The following is a 27,615-nucleotide window of genomic DNA, read 5'->3' on the forward strand; positions in this document are numbered from 1 at the left end:
TCTCTTAACTCTGTATGTACAGTACACTCTTAACTCTGTATGTACAGTACACTCTTAACTCTGTATGTACAGTACACTCTTAACTCTGTATGTACAGTACACTCTTAACTCTGTATGTACAGTACTCTCTGTATGTACAGTACACACTTAACTCTGTATGTACAGTACACTCTTAACTCTGTATGTACAGTACACTCTGTATGTACAGTACACACTTAACTCTGTATGTACAGTACACTCTGTATGTACAGTACACACTTAACTCTGTATGTACAGTACTCTCTTAACTCTGTATGTACAGTACACTCTGTATGTACAGTACACACTTAACTCTGTATGTACAGTACACTCTGTATGTACAGTACACTCTTAACTCTGTATGTACAGTACTCTCTTAACTCTGTATGTACAGTACACTCTGTATGTACAGTACACACTTAACTCTGTATGTACAGTACACACTTAACTCTGTATGTACAGTACACTCTTAACTCTGTATGTACAGTACACACTTAACTCTGTATGTACAGTACTCTCTTAACTCTGTATGTACAGTACACACTTAACTCTGTATGTACAGTACACTCTTAACTCTGTATGTACAGTACACTCTTAACTCTGTATGTACAGTACACACTTAACTCTGTATGTACAGTACTCTCTTAACTCTGTATGTACAGTACACTCTTAACTCTGTATGTACAGTACACTCTTAACTCTGTATGTACAGTACACTCTTAACTCTGTATGTACAGTACACACTTAACTCTGTATGTACAGTACACTCTTAACTCTGTATGTACAGTACACACTTAACTCTGTATGTACAGTACACACTTAACTCTGTATGTACAGTACACTCTTAACTCTGTATGTACAGTACACTTAACTCTGTATGTACAGTACACACTTAACTCTGTATGTACAGTACACTCTTAACTCTGTATGTACAGTACACTCTTAACTCTGTATGTACAGTACACTCTTAACTCTGTATGTACAGTACACTCTTAACTCTGTATGTACAGTACTCTCTTAACTCTGTATGTACAGTACACTCTTAACTCTGTATGTACAGTACTCTCTTAACTCTGTATGTACAGTACACTCTTAACTCTGTATGTACAGTACTCTCTTAACTCTGTATGTACAGTACACTCTTAACTCTGTATGTACAGTACTCTCTTAACTCTGTATGTACAGTACACTCTTAACTCTGTATGTACAGTACACTCTTAACTCTGTATGTACAGTACTCTCTTAACTCTGTATGTACAGTACACGCTTAACTCTGTATGTACAGTACACTCTTAACTCTGTATGTACAGTACACTCTTAACTCTGTATGTACAGTACACACTTAACTCTGTATGTACAGTACACTCTTAACTCTATATGTACAGTACACTCTTAACTCTGTATGTACAGTACACTCTTAACTCTGTATGTACAGTACACTCTTAACTCTGTATGTACAGTACACTCTTAACTCTGTATGTACAGTACACACTTAACTCTGTATGTACAGTACACTCTTAACTCTGTGTGTACAGTACACTCTTAACTCTGTATGTACAGTACACTCTTAACTCTGTATGTACAGTACACTCTTAACTCTGTATGTACAGTACACACTTAACTCTGTATGTACAGTACACTCTTAACTCTGTATGTACATTACTCACTTAACTCTGTATGTACAGTACTCACTTAACTCTGTATGTACAGTACACACTTAACTCTGTATGTACAGTACACACTTAACTCTGTATGTACAGTACTCACTTAACTCTGTATGTACAGTACTCACTTAACTCTGTATGTACAGTACACTCTTAACTCTGTATGTACAGTACTCACTTAACTCTGTATGTACAGTACACTCTTAACTCTGTATGTACAGTACTCACTTAACTCTGTATGTACAGTACACACTTAACTCTGTATGTACAGTACACTCTTAACTCTGTATGTACAGTACACTCTTAACTCTGTATGTACAGTACACTCTTAACTCTGTATGTACAGTACACTCTTAACTCTGTATGTACAGTACACACTTAACTCTGTATGTACAGTACACTCTTAACTCTGTATGTACAGTACACACTTAACTCTGTATGTACAGTACACTCTTAACTCTGTATGTACAGTACACACTTAACTCTGTATGTACAGTACACTCTTAACTCTGTATGTACAGTACACTCTTAACTCTGTATGTACAGTACACACTTAACTCTGTATGTACAGTACACTCTTAACTCTGTATGTACAGTACACTCTTAACTCTGTATGTACAGTACACTAACTATGTATGTACAGTACACTCTTAACTCTGTATGTACAGTACACACTTACTGATTAACTAGAAACTGTACATTGTAACGCAACGTTATATAATGTTATTTCGCGTTTTTATTCATAACGTTATTTCGCGTGACAACACTGTACATCAGTGGAGGCTGCTGACCACATTTATTGGCGAAGCACAAATTATTATATTATATTATATATTAAATTATATTTTTTAAACATCCCCAACGCTGCAACACCCCCATTCCTCCCAGGTGTCAGGCTCCTCATTCGCTTCCATTCATTTTGGGGACCATGTTTAAATATCGGAGATGAACGTTATTTCGATTGATATGAATAGCTAGTTACGTTTATATAGAGAGATGATAAATTAATTAAACGTAAAAAAAAAGAAAAAAAATTGAAGTGATTCGAACTTGTCACCGACTGACCATAGGCTCTAGCTGACGAACGAGTTGAGCTATCCGTTGATATTAAAACTGAGTGACGAATGTATAATTTACACTTGTGCCAATTGCCTACTTATTATTAAGCTAGGTATTGCGCGAGCGTTGCTTGATTAACCTGCGTGGTTATTATGTAGGGGGGATTACGAATGCATAATGCCGCGGCAACCTATTAATATTACCTATGCGACCTACAGTATGGGACACATTAAAGATGGCGGCTTGCGTTCTGAACGAGCGTATTCGCGAAGGAGGGCGCTGCGTCGCTCTGCCGCGGGGCGTGCTAGGCGTGGTCACGTGCGCGTCGTGGCCAATCAGAGAAACGCGGAACGAAACGCTGAACGCAAGTAGGTTACCTTAAGTGTTCACGCTTCCTGGCCCGATATCATGCCTGTGTCAGTGGCGTCGTGCAGGTCGCCGGTTGCGCGCAACTCGTCCCAGTCAGTGCATGCGAGGCAAGCGCGCAGCTTTCCGGTGGCCTCTGTTGACCAGGACCTGACAGACTTTTCCGTTGGTTTGATGGATTTAAGTTTTTGTTTATATGTTGGAATGAGCAGCAGCATTGCGTGGTCGGACTTGCCCAGCGGAGCTCTTGGAAAAGCACGGTAAGCCTGCTTGATTGTTGTAACAGTGATCCAGTGTGTTCCTCCCTCTGCTGGGGCAGGTCACCGGTTGGTGCGGCTCGGTAACAGTGGTCCAGTGTGTTCCTCCCTCTGCTGGGGCAGGTCACCGGTTGGTGCGGCTCGGTAACAGTGGTCCAGTGTGTTCCTCCCTCTGCTGGGGCAGGTCACCTGTTGGTGCGGCTCGGTAACAGTGGTCCAGTGTGTTCCTCCCTCTGCTGGGGCAGGTCACCGGTTGGTGCGGCTCGGTAACAGTGGTCCAGTGTGTTCCTCCCTCTGCTGGGGCAGGTCACCGGTTGGTGCGGCTCGGTAACAGTGGTCCAGTGTGTTCCTCCCTCTGCTGGGGCAGGTCACCTGTTGGTGCGGCTCGGTAACAGTGGTCCAGTGTGTTCCTCCCTCTGCTGGGGCAGGTCACCTGTTGGTGCGGCTCGGTAACAGTGGTCCAGTGTGTTCCTCCCTCTGCTGGGGCAGGTCACCTGTTGGTGCGGCTCGGTAACAGTGGTCCAGTGTGTTCCTCCCTCTGCTGGGGCAGGTCACCGGTTGGTGCGGCTCGGTAACAGTGGTCCAGTGTGTTCCTCCCTCTGCTGGGGCAGGTCACCGGTTGGTGTGGCTCGGTAACAGTGGTCCAGTGTGTTCCTCCCTCTGCTGGGGCAGGTCACCGGTTGGTGCGGCTCGGTAACAGTGGTCCAGTGTGTTCCTCCCTCTGCTGGGGCAGGTCATCGGTTGGTGCGGCTCGGTAACAGTGGTCCAGTGTGTTCCTCCCTCTGCTGGGGCAGGTCACCGGTTGGTGCGGCTCGGTAGCTCAGAGGACAGGTTGGTGTGGTTGAAGTCGCCTAATACAATTATTGCTGCGTCGGGGTGTTTGTTTTCAACAGATGATATGTAGTTGGCAAGTTCGCTTATGGAGGAGTTAGCGTTAGCATCTGGGGGGATGTAAACACCGATCATGATTACCGATGCGAATTCTCTGGGGCGGTATGTTGGTCTGCATTTAACGGAGATGTATTCCAGGTGTGGAGAGCAGATGTGACTGAGTGCTGTGGAGTTGGTACACCAGCGATGGTTGATCATAAAACAGATGCCTCCACCCTTGGATTTGAGCCACCTGTTCGGTGGAGCGTGAATCCTGGAAGCGGTACCGCTTGGTCGGGCACTGTTTGATTGATTGATTGATTGAACATTTTATTAACAGATTGCAGAATGGGTACTGTAATAAAAACGTGAGTTATACTATGAGCAGGAGAAACTGCTCATTAGCAGGAAAAGCTGCTCTTTTGTCAAAGCCCGTCAATGAGTCAACAGCACAACCAGGTTACGAAAGATACAAGGTTTATTAATTAAAACATATGAGCCATGAAGCCGATACCAATATCCCCTCCTGAGACATGACGGTGTTAGCAGAACCAGAGAATGCAGCGGGTACAGCCAGGCGTCCCTTAAGTAAATTATATCACCTCTAGGTTAAGCACACTATAAATCACAGCACACTTTTATATAGGTAAAAACCCTTAGTTTGAACGAGGTAAGGTACATACACAATGCACTTATTATAGTCACACACACACTCTACAGCCGTGAATATTTAGGGAATCACCTCCCGCTACCAGTCCACCCTCCCTCTCTGCTCGTCCTCCGCCACCATCCAACTAGGTACTCAGGCCTCATTCACAATAGGACACATTACTACACAACATCATCAATTCATACAGCGGACCAGGGGTCTCTAATCAGAGGGAATAATCGGGTACCGTAAAGGGTTTCGGGTATATAAGTCACTCACCCTCTATAGGAGGCACTGCAAATGTGAACACGGTATGTCCTATCACACACGCTAAACACCCTCTTTAACACTTTGAGTGCCAGCGACGCGCTTTGTCCTTAGTTCATGCCGCCAGTTGAGTGCCGGCAACGCTATATAGCGTTTGTTTGTCGTATTTTCTTTTATTGGCGATTTGAATTCATATTTCATCAATCGAGCCTCACGCTAGTGTTGCAGAGTCTCTCTGAGCTCAATTGGGAAGATACCGCCCCCTATCGTCTCTCCCTGTGTAACTGCACCCCATTAGTTTAGACTGATGAAGGGGGGGGGGGGGGCAGTTTCCTCATGTTACTTTTCCGTCAAGCCAACTGAAGAGACCCAAGCCGGCCCTCAGAACAGCGTGGATTATGTATTTCCAGCACCCAACACTGAATCAATAAACGCGATCGATATTTGGAATGGCGATCAGGAATTGGAATAATCTTTTTGGATAACATCTGATCTGAGGTAAGGAATCTATTTTACCAGTCTTGGGGTAATCAGAGCTTTTTTCACAGATATATCAACGTGTCCCATATGTGTGTGTGTGTGTGTGCGTGTGTGTGCTCGCTGATCAGGAAATGGGAGAATATACTTTTCAGATCGCTTCTATAGCGTGCATAAGTACACATATACTATCGGTAATCTAGCGTTTATTTGAAAACGATTCATAAATAGGCCGAAAAATGACAACGTTTTTGTGTATGCTAGAATATTCCAGTAAATGCCGTTTATCACGGAATCTATATATTTTCCTGAAAAACGAGGGCTTTTCAAAATGCTATAAAACTGTACATTGGATTATCGACTAAACCTTACTTGCTGGTCCCAAGAAGAGGGTCTCGTGTATTATTGGGTCTAACCAGGTCTCAGTCAAACAGATCAAACGGATGGCAGAGCAGTCACTATAATCTTTGCTAGATTGTAATAGAAGTTGTAGTTCATCCATTTTGTGTCGGAGGGATCTCACGTTAGACAGCAGGAGGGCTGGTAGTGGTGGTCGGTATGGGCGCCGTCTAAATCTCGAGAGGATCCCGGAGCGCCTGCTACGTTTCCCGGCAGATGTTGCGGCAGATGTTACCCGTGGCGTTGAGTGGCCAGGTAGATGGTTGTAAGGCCATCCTCCAGAACATTTACAATAAGCGTTGCAGGGGCAAGGCTAAGAGAATCATTAAAGACTCCAGTCACCCGAACAACTGCCTCTTTGAACTGCTGCGGTCAGGCAAGCGATACCGGAGTCTCAAGGCGAGCACAGAAAGACTCAGAAGAAGCTTCTATCCCCAGGCCATCAGGCTGCTAAACGAACAATGAACACTACACAACAACAACCATCAAACGCACATAGCACACACATCCACACGCACACACTCACTTTAAACAAACACACTGTAGCACCCACCCCACACACTTTATAGCACACACTCACTTTAAACAAACACACTGTAGCACCCACTCCCCACACTTTATATTTATTGATGAAGGATTGCACTACAACTCGTACACCTTACTGTAAATTGTACCTAAATTGTACCTCATCCCATTTCTGCTTTGCACTATATAGTACTGTACATTAGTACACTGCATAGTATTGTATATTATATGGTAACTCAGTTACGTCTATTCTGCATCGAACATTGTACATATGTCTATACTGAACACTGTGACCTCATTTTCTACTTTTCTACTTCTAAATTACATGCTATACTATGTTATTTGATACTATCTTGTCTAGCACAGTCTCTGGAGCGTAACAGTAAGAAGCATTTTGTATGAAAGTATTCTGTACTTCTGTATGACAACTATTAAAGAAACTTGAAGGCAGTATTTCCATGGGTAGGAACGCCGATGGCTCCAAAACTCCATGTCTGTTGTGTCGAAGGTTTAGTAGGTCCCATCGGGAGTATTGGATTGTACATGACACTTACTTTACACACGAATATCGAAGACAGGAGTACTAGACACAGGAACGTAACTTGCACTGGAGCCTCACGGCCGCCATCTTGGGGTGAGTTGCGTAAACTTCTTTTCTCTCATCTACTATGATGCAAATGACTTGCTGAGAGAGGAATCCAAACAATTATGTTTTGTGCGTTGTTCTGTTCGTGGCAGTGGTCAATTGCAATAGCAGAGAATTTGTGACTTGTTTTATGCACAACAAACTTTCCAACACGGAACTCCTCCAGGATGGCTGGATGTTTATCAGAGAGGACCATCATGTCACGGTGTAACAGAGCGGCTTTAACCTGCCTGGTAAAAGTGCGCCTGTCCCTTTATGGCTGTCAATTTCGGATGCGCGCATACGGGCTCTGATGGCGGATAAGAGGAGAGACGTCAGACGGTGGTGGGTTGGCCTTGTGAGACATGAGACAGGAGACGTGAGAGGATTCACGACGCGGAAGTGAGAGCGGCGAGTGGAGTTTTGTTTCAATGAAGGAAGACGTGCAGCCGATATAAAGAGCAAGGAGAACGTGAACCATATTTAGATAACGTTGAAAACGCGCAAGTAAACCATACCTGACACGGGATGGATGACCAACGTGGATAGTCCGGACGTCTCCGACCTGATCATCTTCATCCAACGCGAACTTCGGTGCGGTAGGCTACACGCTGCACTGTTTGTTTTGCTCCTGTTCCGAGGCTGTGACACAAGCGTCTCCGACTCCCAACATTCCCCTCTCCAAGCTTCCTAACGGCGGCTACACGTAGCCCAGGCCAAACGCCCATCTCTCTCTCTCTCTCTACACCCTCCAGCCCCTGGCCAAACGCCCATCTCTCTCTCTCTCTCTACACCCTCCAGCCCCTGGCCAAACGCCCATCTCTCTCTCTCTCTACACCCTCCAGCCCCTGGCCAAACGCCCATCTCTCTCTCTCTCTCTCTCTACACCCTCCAGCCCAAGCCAAACGCCCCTCTCTTCCCCCTGCTCTCGCATCACACACACACACGCACACACACACACATATTTTCTTTAGAGACTTTCTATTTTTTCATTCATTCGCTCAGTTGCTTTGCGTTCAACAGGGTTGGAAGACGTAAGAGGAAGCGCTGCCGAGTCTCTGGCAGCAAGGAGTAGGTAAGAGAAGCCCATGTTCTGAAGAACCGTTCATGTTCTGGAATGTTATTTGCTAAAGATTGAGAAGATTGGATCAGTTGTACTTTTTTTTTAATACTTGAAACCCTTTTTTTTTGTAATATTTGATGCAGCCCAGCCTCACCCAGACTCTACCTGTGTGACGGATCATACTGGGTCTGCGTTGTGTTTGATGTTAAATGAGAATGTCCCGAGGGGGAGTCGAACAGGGGGCTCCCGCGTCCGCGGGCGACGACACAGACCGCTGCACTAAGAAGTGAATTCACTCCTAACTACCGTACCTATGCGTCTGTTAACCCTGTTATGGGGAAGTGAGTTTAATTTACCAGCCCGCACTGCCACAGTCACTCATCAACACACCTGTTTCCGTGATAGTGGACATACCCACAGGCTTCCCCGTTACACCTGCAGCGGCCAGCAGGTAAAGTGAGTTTGAGACCTCTGGTCTAGTAGTGAGTCCATCAGGTCAGGAGCTTGGTTCCTCTGGGAAAGCAGGATGAGGATTATTATTAATCCTTCTCGGATGGAAAGTAGTTCTTCCTGAGTATGTGTTGAAACACGACATTTTACGTACAAATAGCACAGACAAGAGAGACAGAAACATAAACAGAGCTTGTACCGGGGCGAGCCTAGCACTTTGAACTGCAATTTCAAATCTGCATCCACTCCACCATCGACTTCACCTTTCACTGCCACACGACAGAAGGTTAACCCTTTCACGGCGACAATACAGAATGTTAACCCTTTCACTACACACAGAAGGTTAACCCTTTCAATGCGACAATACAGAAGGTTAACTCTTTCACTGCGACAATACAGAATGTTAACCCGTTCACTGCGACAATACAGAATGTTAACCCGTTCACTGCGACAATACAGAAGGTTAACCCTTTCACTGCCACACGACAGAAGGTTAACCTTTCACTACCACACTACCAAAGGTTCTGTTTCGTTATGGCTTCGCTCAGCACCAGTTGCACTGTACTTCACTTCGTGCACGTGCACTGAATAAAAAATTCCACCATGTACCTTTACATCCCAATATTCGTCTGACCACACCCCCATCCGCTTACCTTCATAAGCAGGTGTGTGGTCACCTACTCGCCTCCTTCTTCACTTTCACCACAAGGAAGTGCCTTCGGTAGATCCCCACTTGACGAGGTTGTTAGCTGAAGAAAGTTGAGACGTGTTTACATTGTGCTTATTTTTTTCTTCTCTCATATATTCGATAGAAAAACCGAAGTCATAATGTCTACTCCGGAGAGTCGTGTTCGCAGCGCCACTCTCCACCAGCGGTTCTCCATTTCCGCCTCCGTCGTGCGTTCTGGTGCGGGGCTGTTGCCTCTCTCGTGGTTGACAGCCATGCCCGGTAGGCGTCTGATGGGTAGTTTGCGTCTCCAAGGAGCTGGTGCACCGGTGCCATCGTCTATGCGATGGCCTGGTCCTGGCTCTGGTTCCTCTGTTTCCGGGGAATCGTCCGCTGTTGAGCGGCCGGTTCCTTTGGTTCCAGGGGATTTGAGACGCAAACTTTTTGCGTCTGCTCGCTCCCGTCGCAAGATGGTGGCTTGCAGACGCGAACGGCCCGGGTTTGGTGAGTTGCTGGAGCCCAGTGAGGATGCGTCGGTCTCTACATGCCCGATGGAAACAGAGGATTACATGGTAGAGGCGGACGGGTTCTTATTTGAAGGCCCGGTGGAGGCAGGTATCCCGCCCGTCCAGGTAACACTGGAGGGGGGTGAGATGTCTCCTTGGGGCGCCTCGTTCGACGATGCAGGGGAAGAACCTCTGACTCGTCGGCGGGATGCCCTGCTATCAGCCACATCGGAGTGTGGCTCCTTGACCAGTGGAAGCCTGCTGTATGTGAGGGATGCGGGCTCGGTGGAGGAAAGTCTGCAGGGGGAACTGCGGGCTTTGTTCCCCGAGCTCATGGCGGGGGCGGCAGTCGCAAACGGCGTGCCGCTGCCGCAGCCACTGAATGTTCCTGTCCCTGATGATCTCATAGGTCATCTATGGCAGCGTCGCCCGGTGAGAGAGGTGGACGTTGTCTACCCATTTTTCCCCTCAATGGCGGCCTATGTTCGTCAGGGCCAGGTGGTTTCCCACATCATAGGCCTCACCCCCGCCTACGCGCCAGTCACACGGGTGGCGGGTTTGGTCGACAGTATGAGGGAGGGCGTGCCGCGGCTTGATAGGCCGATGGCCGCGCTCCTCTGTCCGGAGGTGGTGTGGGAACCGTTACGGAAGCCGGTTCCTCAAGGGAAATCGGCGAGGCGGTTGGCGTACTGGAGCGACCAGTAATTTATCTCCGGAACACAATCTCTAGCTGCCGCGTCTAACATAGCGCAGCTGGCAAGATTCATGTCCGGGATATTGACGGGCGGCATAGAGCAGAGTGATGTACAACATGACCAGCTCGCCCAGGCGGCAGGAGCTATCCTGCATCTGACTCAGCCGCAGGCCATAGCCGCTGGGAAAGTGCGCGCCCTGGCAACTCTGGTCCAGCGCCATCTTTGGTTGGAGCAGATGCATGTGCCGGAGAAGAAGAGGCTTCCACTTCTGTCGGCACCCCTCTCCGAGGCTGGACTATTCGGGAAGGCCCTGCAGTTGATGACCTCGACGTGCAGAGAGATGCAGGAGGAGAGATCCGTGCTCCAACCTCATTTTCCCCCTCCCGATGTCGCGGGTGGAGTCAGACGGCTGCCACGTCGTCGAGCGTCTTCCGCCGTGGCTGCTGCTGCCACCACCGCCACTGCTGGTCCTTCGAGGAAGAAGGCCAGGAGGAGAGAGGGCGCCTCCGCTACAGCCGGCCCATCTACGCCCGGAGGTGACGGTAGGGACCGTCGAGACCAGCCACCGATTGCTTACCGTCCCTCCGGTGCTCCCCGGGGTGGCAAATCCCGAGCGGCTAGAGACGGCAGGCGCCGCTAGACCCAGTGACTTTTTTCCCCTGCGGTCCCCTCTGTTTTCCCTTCCCGGCCTTACCATATGATTTGTTCAGAAATAAAAAGTCCCCTCTAAAGGAGGACTGTATTTTTTGTTAACAAACTGTGTGTTTCTTCACCAAACATATGATGGGGTTGCAAAGTGTGAATCTTCGCTAGTATGGGTTGATAGGAGGGTTACGTTCATGTTAAGAGCTTAAGCAAGGTCTGCAACCTACACTCGGTTGACAGAAAGGTTTTTTCTACCTCGGCCTGAGTCTCCACATAAAGGTAGAGGTTACTTGTATGTTCTGTTGCTTACACAAGTAATGTTGAGCTACAACACTGTTGTGTTGGTTGCAGTAATGCTCGTATGAACACGTACCACGGCTCAGCCGTTCTCGCTCTCTCTATCAGTGTTTTTCTATGTTCAACATGGATGCGGGTGTAGGATTCACACACACACGCGACTTGGTTTTGTTGTAAACCCTGTTCACAGTTGTCTGTGGTTAGCATGCATTGTATTAACTTGCGCTATTCATTAGTTGCTACTAAAGGTATCATATGCTAAAGTTGTTGTTGTGTGCAAGGGAAGGGCTTGTCAAGTCAAGTTAAGTCAAGAGTTTTATTTGTCACGGCATACAAGTATACAATGAAATGCGGGTGATCTTGCCCGCAACGATGTGCAATACAGTGGTACAACATATAATAGAATCCAATAAAAACAACATTGTGCAATAAACAGGTAACAGGTAACATGGTGTGACATCTCGGTATCTGTACATAAAAAATATTTACAGAGCATATAGGACATGCTAGGTAGCTTTGGTAGTGCAATACACTGTTACTGTTGTTATACTAATTTAAAGTGGCCTTTCCTTTTGGCCATAAGTGGGTGTGTGCGGCATGAGTGTGTGCCCGCTCATGTTAAAGTGTTAAAGTGGCTGCTAGTGTGTGAGCGTGCACAGCGTGCGTGTCATGTGTGTGCTTGTGTGTGGATAGTTCAGTGTTCTGTGGCACTCAATGTTCATTGTTCAAGGCTCTGATGGCCTGGGGGAAGAAGCTGAGCCTAAGCCTCTCTGTCCTAGTAGCCGGGGTTCGCAGGCGTCTGCCTGACCTCAGCAGCTGGAACAGGCTGTTATTGGGGTGGTGGGGGTCTTTCATTATTCTGCAGGCTCTGGATTTGCACCTCTTGTTGTATAGAACCTGCATGGGAGGTAGTGCCATACCCGTGGTACGCTCGGCTGAGCGCACCACTCTCTGTAGGGCCTTCTTGTCCTGTGCCGTGCTGTTTCCATACCAGGCAGTGATGTTTCCGGTCAAGATGCTCTCTACAGCTCCTGAGTAGAAGGACTGGAGTATCTTCCCCGATACTCTGAACTTCCTTAACTGTCTCAGGTGGTAGAGGCGCTGCTTCGCCTTCTTTACTACTGTGTCTATGTGTGTTGTCCATGTCAGATCCTCTGAGATGTGGACCCCCAGGTACTTAAAGCTGCTCACCCTGTCCACGGTAGCCCCGTTAATCATCAGTGGTGTGTGTGTCTCCTGCTGTCCTCTCCTATAATCCACGATCAGCTCCTTGGTTTTACCAATGTTCAGGAGCAGGCTGTTGTCCTGGCACCAGCATTCCAGTACCTCAACCTCCTCCCGGTAGGCCTTCTCGTCGTTGTCCGAGATCAGCCCCACCACCACCGTGTCGTCTGCGAACTTCACTATGGAGTTGGAGCTGAACTTGGCCACACAGTCGTGTGTGTATAGTGAGTACAGCAGGCGGCTCAGAACACAGCCCTGGGGGGACACGATGCTCAGGGTGATGGTGTTGGAGGTCTGACCCACCACCCCACCACGGCTTGTGAGGGGGTACCGAATAAACCCCTCCTTCCCTCTTCTGATTGGTCAGGGGGTTTATTCATCTCTTGTCAGTTCAGTCAGGGCCAAGCCGTTATGCGACTTGGCAGGGAGGGGGGGGGGGGTTTCCCTGACTCTGCTCCTATTAACAGACGTTGAGTGTTGGGTTTCCCCCCGTCATAGCACACGTCACTGCACACGTTGCTATTGACGATGGCTTCCGTGAGTTAGACCTGTATGTACAGTCTGTTGTTGTCAAAGTGTCGGGATAGAGCGTGGGACTTACGGTTCCACTACGCTTGATATATGTGTAACTTGAGTCGGTTGGTCACATGACTCAAGATTACCATGGCTTTTTCACTCTATGGCTCACGTGGGAAGTCTCTCTGGGGAGTTCCGTCTAATCCTCTGTGGTGGGGGTGACTGGATATAAAAATGTGAACAGTTTTTATCCTCAGCTGTGTCAAATGGGATTCATGTCGGTCGGTGCTTTTCTTTTTAATAAAAGAGTGTGGAGTATAGGAGGCACCAGGCCCTTCTTGTCGTTCTCCCAGGCGCCTTGAGGATTCAATGAAGGGTCTAACTTAGCCTGTTCATTGATGTGGTTGTGTCCCGACGCATGCATGGTGCTAGCTCGGGGTGTTTCTGATAAGAATCATGCGGGTAGCTAGTACGCCTTCGTTGCTTGTTGTTAAAAACAGCGTTTTTATAAAGCAACTGGGATGGAGGTTTTTGTCCTCTTCCGTGAACCTGTTACTGGTTCTCGACGGATTCTCGTTCATATCTGGGGGATGTTAACGGAATAGATCAGAACATAGGTAGAGGGGTCTCACGCCCTTGGGGTGGGCCACCGAGCACGGTTCACACCGGCCCGTCTGGGTGGCGCCCTCTTTTCATGTTTTTTGATCGACACGCCTATCTGCCCCTTTTCTCGGAGTAGGCATGTCGGCGTGGTTAGGGCACGGGACTGGTTCTGGTCACGCTGGTCCAGGTCAGTTAACCCGTTTGTCCGCCGGGGATGCAGATCTGCTGTTCTGGTACCCTGAGGGACTTGGGCTTTTTCAGGGGGGAAAATGCTGGGTCGGCCCGGGGTGTCACAAGGTTAGGCTTATGGAGACCCTTGTTGGGTACTCTTTTGTACCTGGCACTATCATAAGGGGCTGGTTCTCTTTTCTTCGCTCCTCTCTCACGCATGGCAGAGAGAGGGCTGTTGGGGTGGTCTTCTGGACCTCCTCTGGTAACCCTGTGTGCTTCCCGAGCCGCCGGGCCCGGTCCGAAGTAAAGTTTTGTTGATACCGTAGACCTGGGATAACCCTTTTTTCTTGAGGGGTTATAGGAACAACCACCGCATATGGTACCAAGAGGGTGGTTGATTCCCTGGTGTGTTGGAGCAGAGTCAACTCCCGGGTTACCCGGTTGAGTGTGCCCCTGGACGTTCATGACGTCTGCCAATCATGTCAGCCTTCTCTGCCTCGACCCCTCTGGGTGTTTTTTTTTTAATGGAGGCTTTGTCATGGTGATCAACAACGCCAGCATACGCCCCTTCCGCCGGGGGGGGCTGTTTTCAGCTGACTCCTTTGGCGCCTGTCTCGTCCGCAGTACTCCAGGCTCAGGTTCCAGCCTGCTGCCTGGTTTCCCCGGTGCGCTGCCTGCTTCCGTTGGTTAACCTTTTTTGAGTGTTTACGGCCATGCTGACTGCCTGTTCTGCAGGGTCAGTGTGCCAGGTGGTGTGCTATTGGGGGGAAAGGGCCCGCTCTTGGTGGGGCCTTATCCGAATACGCTGGCGATGTGGGGGGCGGTGTCACTAAGTGACCACCTGGTGGGGTCTTGATGCCTGGCGTCATTGACCTCTCCGGGCCCCCTTTTTCCAGGGGATCCAGTCCCTTCAGTGGGTCTGGGTCTTCCTTCGCGCTCCGGTGCTACGGCCTTGCCACGGGGTTGGGGTTGCTCTTAACCCTGTGATTTTGGGGGCAGTAACGAGGTTTGTTCCTTCCGTTCGTTCCCTGGTGGCATGCGGGTTGTGCGTGTGTGTAGTCGTGGGGTCAAGCCACAGTCTGCTCACCCTGTGCGTTGAGTTGCTTGAGTTCCTCTTCGCACGGTCGGATCCGTCTCCCTCCCGTGAGCCTCCAATAGGGGGGGTGTCCTCCATTAGGGAGGGTCGGGGGGCTCGGTCCTCCCCGGTCTGATGGTTGTGGGGGGCCTCAGCGGGGTACATTTGTCGGGCTATGGCTCCCGCTCAGCTCCTGTTGTACAACTGGTGCTGAGCGAAGCCATAACGAAACAGAACGTAAGGTTATGTCAGGGTACAAAATAGTTACACGCCCAGCGCCATTGGCTTGTAGATTTATTCTTTGGCGATTAGAATTTAAGGTCTGCCCGCCACCTGGCGGCTAACAAAATACACTGCATCTACCGCTTCTCCTCCGCTCCAATCCACTCCCTCCAGGCCGCTCACAGTGGTTTAACACTGATGTAATATACATGTAGTACAATGCCAAAGCAACAGATGGCGATGTACAAACATGAAGGCCATTTTCAACCAATGAGAAGGGTGAACCTGTGATATCCTGTTCAGGCTTTGTCACTCACATCCTGTTAGAAAAAGTTTTGACGCCATTGTTGTTGTCGTTAGCTTACATGCTAACGTTAATGGCAGCGACCATAGCATTGTGGCTAGGCTAGCTATCATCGCTTAATAGAGCTAGTGAATGGATAAACAACGTTATTTAACATTGCAGAATGGGTACAATTACAAGGGGCCCAGGGGGTGTAGACTGTTGTAGTTTGAGCTAATTTACACCATGGTCCAAAAAAAAAAAAATCTGCCCAGCGATGTGGCGCGGGGAGCGGGGAGCGCTCGATTCAAGGTGAGCGATGAGCGAGCGGAGAGCGACTTGGGGGCGGGGTCAACATGAGCGATTAGCGGAGCAATTCGTTTCCTTATATCGCTTCCTCCAGGGTTCCAACTTGTGTTGACAAAATGCAACCCTGCTCAGCTACGGGGAATCAGCGCTCTCTCTCTAGACTAGAAAGGTGCACTCAGTAGAGCATAGATGTCCGCCAGGGCGGCAGCCACACATAATAATAATAATAATAATAATAATAATAATAATAATAATAATAATAATAATAATAATAATAATAATAATAATAATAATAATAATAATAATAATAATAATAATAATAATAATAATAATAATAATAATAATAATAATAATAATAATAATAATAATAATAATAATAATAATAATAATAATAATAATAATAATAATAATAATAATAATAATAATAATAATAATAATAATAATAATAATAGATTGGATTTGTAATGCACTTTTTGTTCACTGGGATCCCAAAGTGCTACACTACATGGTTAAAACAGTTAAAAAAATAGAAATAAAATAGTTATTAGTAAAACAAATAAAATAAAATACAGAATAAAAATAAGATAAAAATAGAACATAGTTAATTAAAAACATAGTATAAACAGACAATTTAAAAACAAAAGCGCAATCAAATTAAAATAAAAAGCTAACAGTCAAAGGCCTATCTATCTATCTATCTATCTATCTATCTATCTATCTATCTATCTATCTATCTATCTATCTATCTATCTATCTATATATCTATCTATCTATCTATCTATCTATCTATCTATCTATCTATCTATCTATCTATCTGTCTGTCTGTCTGTCTGTCTGTCTGTCTGTCTGTCTGTCTGTCTGTCTGTCTGTCTGTCTGTCTGTCTGTCTGTCTGTCTGTCTGTCTGTCTGTCTGTCTGTCTGTCTGTCTGTCTGTCTGTCTGTCTGTCTGTCTGTCTGTCTGTCTGTCTGTCTGTCTGTCTGTCTGTCTGTCTATCTATCTACCTCTCTCTCTCTCTCTCTGTTCAATGATTTAAAGTGGCCAAACGTTACAATATAAATACTAATTGGATTTCTTGCTGGTAAAAAATCTGCCCAGCTGGTAGTTTTTAAAATCGACCAGCCAAATGGCTGGTAAGTCAAAAAGTTAAGTTTGTTCCCTGCATATTATGTATATAACCAAGTTCTGTGAGTTATGGTGCGCTCAGCACCAGGACGGCCACTGCGGCCCTTGATCTCGCCTTGTGGTGAAAGTTTGGGAAGGAGGCGAGTAGGTGACCACACACCTGCTTATGAAGGTAAGCGGATGGGGGTGTGGTCAGACGAATATTGGGATGTAAAGGTACATGGTGGAATTTTTTATTCAGTGCACGTGCACGAAGTGAAGTACAGTGCAACTGGTGCTGAGCGCACCATAACTCACAGAACTTGGTTATATACATAACCTTACGTTAACCCTTTCACTGCAACAATACAGAATACTGCCTCTTTGAACTGCTGCGGTCAGGCAAGCGCTACCGGAGTCTCATGGCAAGCACAGAAAGACTCAGAAGAAGCTTCTATCCCCAGGCCATCAGGTTGCTCAACGAACAATAAATTAAGTATTACATCACGCGCAGGAGTGGTTTGTGAAAAATAAACCATGCCTAGGGGTGGTCGTTAGACCCCCCCTAGGCATGGTTTATTTTTCACAAACCACGACTGCAAGTGGTGTAATGCTTTTATACAACTGCCACATTCATCCAACCTTATTGCTATACAATAAACACATTAATTGAAGATTTATTGAAAAAACCATCCGCCAGAAAAAGTAGTTCCCAAAAAAAGAAAAAAAGAGAAGTTTCCTCCATGTGGAAGCAGCTCGGAAGTGCATCTAACTGTTCTCAGTAGGACATCCAACCAACTAACACATCCAACTGTCTTTCAACTAAGACAACCAACCAACTAACACATCCAACTGTCTTTCAACTAAGACATCCAACCAACTAACACATCCAACTGTCTTTCAACTAAGACATCCAACCAACTAACACATCCAACTGTCTTTCTACTAAGACATCCAACCAACTAACACATCCAACTGTCTTTCAACTAAGACATCCAACCAACTAACACATCCAACTGTCTTTCAACTAAGACATCCAACCAACTAACACATCCAACTGTCTTTCAACTAAGACATCCAACCAACTAACACATCCAACTTTTCTTTAGTTTTTAATTATGAAGTTAGTGGTTGTTATTGGAATGATTGATTGATTGATTGAAAAATGTATTACCAGATGCAGAATGGGTACAATACAGTACGGCTCAATACACACAATTGTTAAGGGGATGCAGACCTACTTTCTATAGAACTTCATTCTTAGATGCTTCTATTGAAAGTAGGTAAAAAAAATAAAAATAAAAAAATATTGCAATTAATCAATCAATTTGCGCGATTTTTATTTTGTTCTACAATGACTCATGACCCATCAATTACATCATCCAACATTGTTTAAGCAACTAAGACATTGTGTGGGTGTGTGTGTGTGTGTGTGTGTGTGTGTGTGTGGGTGTGTATGCGACCGAGTGAGTGTGTCTGGAAGCCAGACAGTGTGAGAGAGTGAGCTCTGGCAAGGAAGGGGAAGAAAGAAAATAATAAAAAAAAAAAATTTGCAAATCAATCAATCAATCCGCACGATTTTTATTTTGTTCCACAATGACTCATGACCCATCAATTACATCATCCAACATTGTTTAAAGAACTAAGACATTCGCCGTGGCAGAATCTGTTTATATTTAGTCGTTATGACGCTATCAACATATCCATTTGTTAAAGATTATTGTCCGCCGTCTTGTTTTTTCGGCGGAGTGATTGTAATTCGGTTGTGGGCGGGTCCTGGGACCAGGAGCGTGGAATTGTGAAGAATACGTACGTGTAAAATGACTGTTTCAGCCAATCAGAATCGAGAAATTTGCATGCCGTTGTATAACACTATGCAACAACCATCAAATGCACTCGCAACACACACATCCATATGCACACACTCACTTTAAACAAACACACTGCAGCACCCACTTTCCACACTTTAGAACACCTAGACACACTTTATATTTATTGGTAAAGGATTTGCACTACAACCCATACCTCAGTACACCTTACTGTAAATTGTACCTAAATTGTACCTCATCCCATTTCTGCTTTGCACTATATAGTATTGTATATTAGTATATTGTATATTGTACGGTAACTCAGTTACTCTATTCTGCATCGAACATTGTACATATGTATATACTGAACACTGTCTACGTACGTGACTTCTATTTTTACTTCTATTTTTACATGCTATACTATTTTATTTTATTTTATTTGATACTTATCTTTTGTCTAGCACAGTCTCTGGAGCGTAACAGAAAGAAGCATTTTGTATAAAAGTATTCTGTACTTCTGTATGACAACTATTAAAGAAACTTGGTTAACCCTTTCACTGCGACAATACAGAATGTTAACCCTTTCACTACCACATGACAGACGGTTAACCTTTCACTACCACATGACAGAAGGTTAACCTTTCACTACCACACTACAGAAGGTTAACCTTTCACTACCACACTACAGAAGGTTAACCTTTCACTACCACACTACAGAAGGTTAACCCTTTCACTGCGACAATACAGAAGGTTAACCTTTCACTGCGACAATACAGAAGGTTAACCTTTCACTGCGACAATACAGAAGGTTAACCCTTTCACTGCGACAATACAGAAACTTAACCTTTCACTGCCACACTACATACGGTTAACCTTTCAATCACTACCACACTACAGATGGTTCTGTTTCGTATGGCTCTGCTCGGCATCACTACTGCACTGTACCTCGCTCGTGCACGCGCACTGAATAAAAAATTCCACAATGTACCTTTACATCCCAACATTCGTCTGGCCACACCCCTATCAGCTTACCTACATAAGCAGGGGTGGGGCCACATACTCGCCTCCTTCTTCGCTTTCACCACAAGGAAGTGCCTTCGGTAGATCCCCACTTGACGAGGTTGTTAGTAGAAGAAAGTTGGAAAACAAGAGATACGTTGACATCATATCTTTATTTTCTCTCTCACTATTTTCGAGAAAATACGGCGATATTGTCTTCGTTACTGGAGTGTCTGGAAGATGATGATCATTCTACACCTCCACCGTTTTTTTCGTATTAGGAGTTCACGCCGCTGACATGCCTCCCAACTACAATCCTCCTTGCTGCGGCTGGATGGGGTAAGACCCTCCAGCAACACAGCTGGACTGTAGGACGCACCGCTGTTGTGAGAAGCGGTGGGTTCCAGGTTTGGTGAGTAATGTTTGCTTGCGAGCACCACTTGTCTGTTAGTGCTATGGGGGCTAGCTGACAATGTTTACGAAAACCGGCCCCAGATTAGGGTCTTTTGTTCAGCCTTTTTAGGCGACGGCGGATGATCTTGGTTTGAAGCCCATTATAGTCAACTAGTGGGCCACGACCAGTAACTGGTGATCCCAGGATTCTCTGGGAGTGGATGCTTCTCTGTCACCGTATAGGCCCCATCTTTCATATGCAAATGAGAGTATGCCCTAAACGAGGAAATGTGGGCATGGATGTTCGTTATCGGAAGATCCATGTTCAAGTCGGCTACAGCCCAGATGGGACTTGTGCTGGCTCCGCCGGATGTATGGTAAAATCACCGTTGTAAACTGTGTTGACATCTCGTTTCTCTTCTCTCTTAAAAGGTGAGGAGGGTTTCAGAACGGCGGCCTGTCTGAGTGTGTTGTTATATCGTTGTGTACAAGTTCAGGTGATAGCTGCTTAGCTTGCGTGCTGGTTGTGGCCTACCTGTTAGCCAGTCAGCTGTTAGCTGCGGCGCTAGCCCGTTGTGTCACTAGGCTAGGAAACGTTAGCTTGCTGCTATCGGCCGAGAGCGGCTGTTAGCTTGATGCTACACTGTGGAACATTGCTATAAGTATAACATGCCTTGAAACACTCTGACTACGACGTCATCTTTGACAGAGGATGTTAGTCAAACCTACCCGGAGCCGGCCGGCGAGGACTGCGTCAACAAGGAGAACCGTAGCGGCGGGATGGAGCAGCGACGCTGCCCGTGTCGTCAACACAGATGCTGTGTTTACTATCGGTGCCTTGTTAGAGACTGCAGTTCGCTTGATCTGCGCTCACGGTAGGAAAGGTCCTGACCAGACCTTGAACACTTCTTCTTTCTTTCCCTTCTAAATGTTTTGTAAATAACGATGTTTTCCAAAACGAGTGTTGCTGCACTACATTTAGGATACGACGCGAGTTATGTGTGAATTGTCTTGTCACTGGTATTAGCTTCTCCATGCAAATCGGGTTGTTTGTTACAGATGTGAAAATGATCTGGTTTGTTGTGTTGAGAAACATCATGTGTGTTCATGTACCGTGTACTCACAACTAAGGGGGTTAAACTAACCTATAAAGCTATGCTTAGTGACATATGAGTGAAGAATGAATTCTTTTCTCAGCCTGTAATGACAATGAACAGTGTGTTCACATATTAACAGGTTTACCTGTTCAACTGGCCATATTAAGGGTAAGATAGGAGGGGTGTTTTCCCCCCGGTTCCCTGGGGACTTCCTCACCCTCCTCTCAGACATGTTGTTACAATATATTGTGTCACTGTGTGGTGGGATACGATGTAACCCTTAGCTTGATTGCCGGGGTTGTGCTAAAACTGCTTGAGGAACTGTATTTTCCTAAAAGAAAAGATTGTTTGGTCACTTTTCGTTTGTGCTTAGCAAGGCCTGTGGCCGATACTAATCGAGAATTGTGTATTCTCTCATTATGGAAAAACGGCGTTCCTCTGTAGAGTGTATTGCCATTTTTTGTGGTGGTAAAGGGTTGTGTGTATCTTGGGATCTACAACTGGGTTGGGTTGGCCACAGAAGCACATGTGGAAGTCTGGTACCGGGGCTCTTAAGGGGGCCCTCTCTATTCTGTGTTTTTTCCTTAGTAAAAATCAGATAGCAGGTTAGCACATGAGCTGTGTGAAGCTGTTAGACGCTTCATGTAGCTGACTATGACTGTGTCATACTCTTTTTTGTCATTACATCGTATCATGGGTGTGGGGTCGTAAAGGGGTGTACTGGTAATCCTTTCCTCCCCTTTTCTGATTGGTCAGGGGTTAAAACCTCCTGTCCTTCAAGGTTCCTGTCACGTTGCTGTGGAATATTGGGTGTGTGCACCGCAGAAATTCCCCCGCCATAGAGTACGTCACTGTGCGCGTCTCTGTTGGTAAGACTTCTGTGTGCTGTTCAGGTCCATATGATGGATCTGTTTCAGGGAGTGGTCAGGGCTCCTCCTCACGAAGCTCCTACTCGGGCCGTCTGTGAGTTAGGACTCTCCTTCCCTGTGAGGGAGCCTCCTCAGAGTTCAGAGCCTCCTCCTCAGATTGTCAAGATGTGTAGAACTTCAAAAAGGAGTTCTGCTCTATTGTGTGTGTATTCGATTCAATTCGATTATTGAGTGTATTGGTTCAGTGCCTCCTCCTCGGAGAGCCCTAATCCAAATATTACATAGCTCACTGTTGCAATATATTCTTTTCAATCTATACAGCTCGCGTGGGAAGTCTCTCTGGGGATTTCCGTCTCCTCTCTATGGGAGGGTGGTGTGATGTAAAAATGTAAAAAAAAAATACCCTCAGCCTGCGTCACGAGGGATTCATGTCAGTCTGTGTTCTTTCTTTTTTGAATAAAAAGAGGAGGGTACATGAAGCACGACGGCTCCGTGTCGTTCTCCCAGGCGACTTGGAGGAACAATGTTTGGTGTCTTGATAGACTATCCATTGATGTGTTTGGGTCTCGACGCATACATAGTGCTGGCTCGGTGTGTTCTGTTCAGGATCACACAGGGGCTAAGAGTTTTGTCTCTTCCGAGCGCCAGTTTACTAGGTTGTCTCGATGAATTCTCGTTCATATCTGGGGGATGTTAACGGAATAGATCTGAACATAGGTAGAGGGGTCTCACGCCCTTGGGGTGGGCCACTGAGCACGGTCTAAATGAGGACCGTCTGGGTGGCGCCCTCTTTTCATGTTTTAGATCGACACGCATACCTACCCCCTCTCCTGGAGTGGGCAGGTCGGCGTGGTTAGGACACAGGACTGGCCTGGTCACGCTGGTCCAGGTCAGTTAACCCGTTGTCCGCCAGGGATGCAGATCTGCTGTTCTGGTACCCTGAGGGACTTGTGCTTTTTTCAGGGGGAAAAATGCGGGGTCGGCCCGGGTGTCACGGGGTTGGGCGTTATGGAGACCCTTGTTGGGTACAGTTTGTACCTGGCACTATTATAAGGGGCTGGTTCTCCTTTCTTTCGCTCCTCTCTCACGCATGGCGAAGAGGGGGCTGTTGGGGTGGTCTTCTGGACCTCCTCTGGTAACCCTGTGTGCTTCCCGAGCCGCCGGGCCCGGTCCGAAGTAATGTTTTGTTGACACCGTAGGCCTGGGATAACCCTTTTTTTGGAAACTGAAACACTTGTACTGCGGTATAGCTGGTGTATAACCGCAGGTGTGTTTTGGAGTTTTTTCTTGAGGGGTTATAGGAACAACCACGTCTGTGTACCGAGAGGGTGGTTGATTCCCTGGTGTGTTGGAGCAGAGTCAACTCCCGGGTTACCCGGTTGAGTGTGCCCCTGCACGTTCATGACGTCTGCCAATCGTGTCAGCCTTCTCTGCCTCGACCCCTCTGGGTGTTTTTTTTTTGATGGAGGCTTTGTCATGGTGCTCAACAACACCAGCATACGCCCCTTCCGCCGGGGGGGCTGTTTTCAGTTGACCCCTTTGGCGCCTGTCTCGTCCGCAGTGCTCCAGCCTGCTGCCTGGTTTCCCCGGTGCGCTGCCTGCTTCCGTTGGTTAACCTTTTTGAGTGCTTTACGGCCATGCTGACTGCCTGTTTTGCAGGGTCAGTGTGCCAGGCGGTGTACTATTGGGGGGTAAGGGCCCGCTCTTTGAGGGGCTCTAGCCGAATACGCTGGCGATGTGGGGGGCGGTGTCACTAAGTGACCGCCTGGTGGGGTCTTGATGCCTGGCATCATTGACCTCTCCGGGCCCCCTTTTTTCCAGGGGATCCAGTCCCTTGAGTGGGTCTGGGTCTTCCTTCGCGCTCCGCTGCTACGGCCTTGCCACAGGGTTGAGTTTGCTCTTGACCCCCGTGATTCTGGGGGCAGTACCGAGGGTTGTTCCTTCCGTTCGTTCCCTGGTGGCATGCGGGTTGTGCGTGTGCGTAGTCGTGGGGTCAAGCCACGGTCTGCTCACCCTGTGCGTTGAGTTGCTTGAGTTCCTCTTCGCACGGTCGGATCCGTCTCCCTCCCGTTCTCCAATAGGGAGGGTATCCTCCATTAGGGAGGGTCAGGGGGCTCTGTCCTCCCCGGTCTGATGGTTGTGGGGGGCCTCAGCGGGGTACATTTGTTGAGCTTTGGCTCCCGCTCAGCTCCTCTTGTGCAGAATGATGCTGAGCGGAAGCCATAATGAAATAGAACGTAAGGTTATGTATATAACCAAGTTCTATGAATTATGGTGACACTCAGCATCAGGACGCCGCTGCGGCCCTTGATCTCGCCTTGTGGTGAAAGTTTGGGAAGGAGGCGAGTAGGTGACCACACACCTGCTTATGAAGGTAAGCGGATAGGGGTGTGTCCAGACGAATGTTGGGATGTAAAGGTACATTGTGGAATTTTTTATTCAGTGCTCGTGCACGAAGTGAAGTGCGTGCAGAATGATGCTGAGCGTCACCATAATTCATAGAACTTGGTTATATACATAACCTTACATTAACCTTTCACTACCACACTACAGAAGGTTAACCTTTCACTACCACACTACAGAAGGTTAACCTTTCACTACCACACTACAGAAGGTTAACCTTTCACTACCACACTACAGAAGGTTAACCCTTTCACTACCACACTACAGAAGGTTAACCTTTCACTACCACACTACAGAAGGTTAACCTTTCACTACCACACTACTGTACATACGGTTAACCTTTCACTACGACACTACAGAAGGTTAACCTTTCACTACCACACTACAGAAGGTTAACCTTTCACTACCACACTACAGAAGGTTAACCCTTTCACTACCACACTACATTTACATTTACATTTACATTTAGTCATTTAGCTGACGCTTTTATCCAAAGCGACTTACATGTTCTGTACGACAAGCCATCAGGAAGGGCACAACTCTATCAGCTGAGCAACAATGTTCATCAAAGTGTTGAGTGCTACAGTGTAGGTTAGTTTATTAGGACAAGTGCATGACAGTACGGTTAGTTAGGGTTAGATCTTTATTTTTTTAATTTTTTTTTAATTCAGATAATGGTTGAAGAAGTGCGTCTTTAGTCGACGGCGAAAGATTGGACGTGTTTCGGCTGTCCTAACTGGGGTGGGTAGTTCATTCCACCATTGTGGGGCAAGGACTGAGAATAGGCGACTTCTCTTTGATGACCCTCCCGGAGCTTGGATAGGAGTAGGTCTGAGGCGGCTAGAAGATGCAGAGCGTAGGGGTCTTGAGGGTGTGTAGTTAGAGACCATTGACCGGAGGTAGGCGGGAGCAGTTCCCTTTGCCGCACGGTATGTTAGGTCGAGGGCCTTGAAGCGGATTCGTGCAGCAATGGGGAGCCAGTGCAGGTCCCTAAGAAGTGGGGTGACATGGGCCGACTTCGGTAGGTTTGAGATCAGGCGGGCCGCTGCGTTCTGAATGAGTTGAAGAGGCTTAGTGGCAGTGGCCGGGAGGCCAGCGAGCAGTGCGTTGCAGTAGTCGAGGCGGGAGATGACTGTTGATTGGACAAGGAGTTGGGTGGCTTCTTTTGTCAGGAAGGGGCGGATCCTTCTGACGTTGCTCAGGAGGAATCGGCAGGTTCTGGTTGTCTCTGCGATGTGAGCAGAGAAGTTCAACTGGTCGTCGAGGACAACACCAAGGTTCTTGGCGGTCAGGGACGCGGTCACAGCTGCATTCTCGACTGTGATGGAAAGGTCGGTCAGGGCGGAGGATTTGGCCGGCAGGTGGAGCAATTCTGTTTTGCATAGGTTCAGTTTGAGGTGGTTGGTCGTCATCCAGGCGGAGATGTCGGACAGACAGGCCGAGATCCGCTCAGAGACGTGGATATCTGAGGGAGGGAAGGAGAGGAAGAGTTGAGTATCGTCGGCATAACAATGGTAGGAGAAGCCATGAGACGTGATAATGTTACCCAGTGATTTAGTGTAGAGGGAGAAGAGAAGGGGTCCTAAAACCGAGCCCTGGGGGACACCCGTCCGCAGGGGGCGGGTGGCCGACAGGGTCCCTCTCCATGACACTTTGTAGGAGCGGTCATTGAGGTATGATGACAGCCATGTCAGCGCAGAGCCAGCCACTCCCATTCCTGCGAGGGCCGCGAGGAGGATCTGGTGGTTGACTGTGTCGAAGGCTGCAGATAGATCTAGGAGAATCAGGACAGAGGAGAGGCCTTTCGCTTTTGCTAAGTGAAGTGCCTCTGTGACCGCAATGAGGGCTGTCTCTGTGGAGTGACCAGTCCTGAAGCCTGACTGATTAGGGTCTAGGAGGTCATTCTGTAAGAGATAAGCAGTAAGTTGGTTGGATACAGCACGTTCAAGTGTTTTAGAAAGGAAGGAGAGAAGAGAGACAGGACGGTAGTTGCCTATGACGGTAGGGTTCAGGGATGTTTTTTCTATGAGGGGCGTGACTCTGGCTTGTTTTAGGGAGGTGGGGACCACCCCCGAGTTCAGTGAGGAGTTGATGGTTGCAGTTAGGAATGGGAGGATGTCTGGTGCTATGGTCTGGAGGAGTGGGGAGGGTAGCCGGTCCAGCTGGCATGTAGTTGGACGGTTCGACGTTACCAGTGTCAGGGTCTCAAGTCAAGTCAAGTCAAGTCAAGAGTTTTAATTGTCACGGCATACAGGTATACAATGAAATGCGGCTGGTCTTGCCCGCGACGATGTGCAATACAGTGGTACAACATATAATAGAATCCAAAAAAAATACAGTGGTACAACATATTAATAGAATCCAATAAAACAGTGCAATAAACAGGCACATGGTGTGCCATCTCGGTATCTGTACATTAGTATTTACAGAGCATATAGGACATGCTAGGTAGCTTTAGTAGTGCAATACACTGTTCCTGATGTTATACTACTTTAAAGTGGCCTTTCCTCTCGGCTTCTGTAATGGGAGAGAAAGATGACAGAGTGAAGGATGAGGTTCTCGATTCAGCATTTGGAATGGGTGGGGGTTGGGAGAAGGAGCTGCGGATGTTCTCCACTTTTTCCTCAAAGAAGATCGCAAAGTCTTCGGCAGAGAAAGATGAGGGAGGGGGGGGTGGGGGGGGAGTGAGGAGGGAGGACAGAAGGTTAACCTTTCACTGCCACACTACAGAAGGTTAACCCTTTCACTACCACACTACAGAAGGTTAAGCTTTCACTACCACACTACAGAAGGTTAACCTTTCACTACCACACTACAGAAGGTTAACCTTTCACTACCACACTACAGACGGTTAATCTTTCACTACCACACTACAGACTGTTAACCGCCTGTAGTGTGGTAGTGAAAGGGTTAACATTAGGTCGTGTGCTAGTGAAAGGGTTAATGCTCAGATCCGATTTCTTTTGTTTGGTTGTTCACATTCTTAGAGAACCCTGTCATCCAGAGGAGAGCAACTTTCCTCAAGTTGGAAAAGTAGTTGAG

The 27,615-nt window shown here is 47.2% G+C and overlaps 1 protein-coding gene across 3 annotated transcripts in view; it reads left to right on the forward strand.

Moving 5' to 3' along the window:
* LOC311234372 (stonustoxin subunit alpha-like) overlaps nt 1-27,615 on the forward strand; it is a 50,698-nt gene that overhangs the window by 4,049 nt on the left and 19,034 nt on the right. For 2 of the 3 annotated variants that reach the window (XM_084321530.1, XM_084321532.1), the window contains exon 2: nt 8,200-8,251. The exons of the other annotated variant lie outside the window; for it this stretch is intronic. The gene's annotated coding sequence lies outside the window, so the exon portion shown is untranslated. The remainder of the gene's footprint in view (nt 1-8,199; nt 8,252-27,615) is intronic. 3 annotated transcript variants of the gene reach the window in all.

The sequence above is a fragment of the Notolepis coatsorum genome (genome assembly GCF_963971535.1).
Source record: "Notolepis coatsorum genome assembly, chromosome: 9".
Classification (NCBI taxonomy): Eukaryota; Metazoa; Chordata; class Actinopteri; order Aulopiformes; family Paralepididae; genus Notolepis; species Notolepis coatsorum.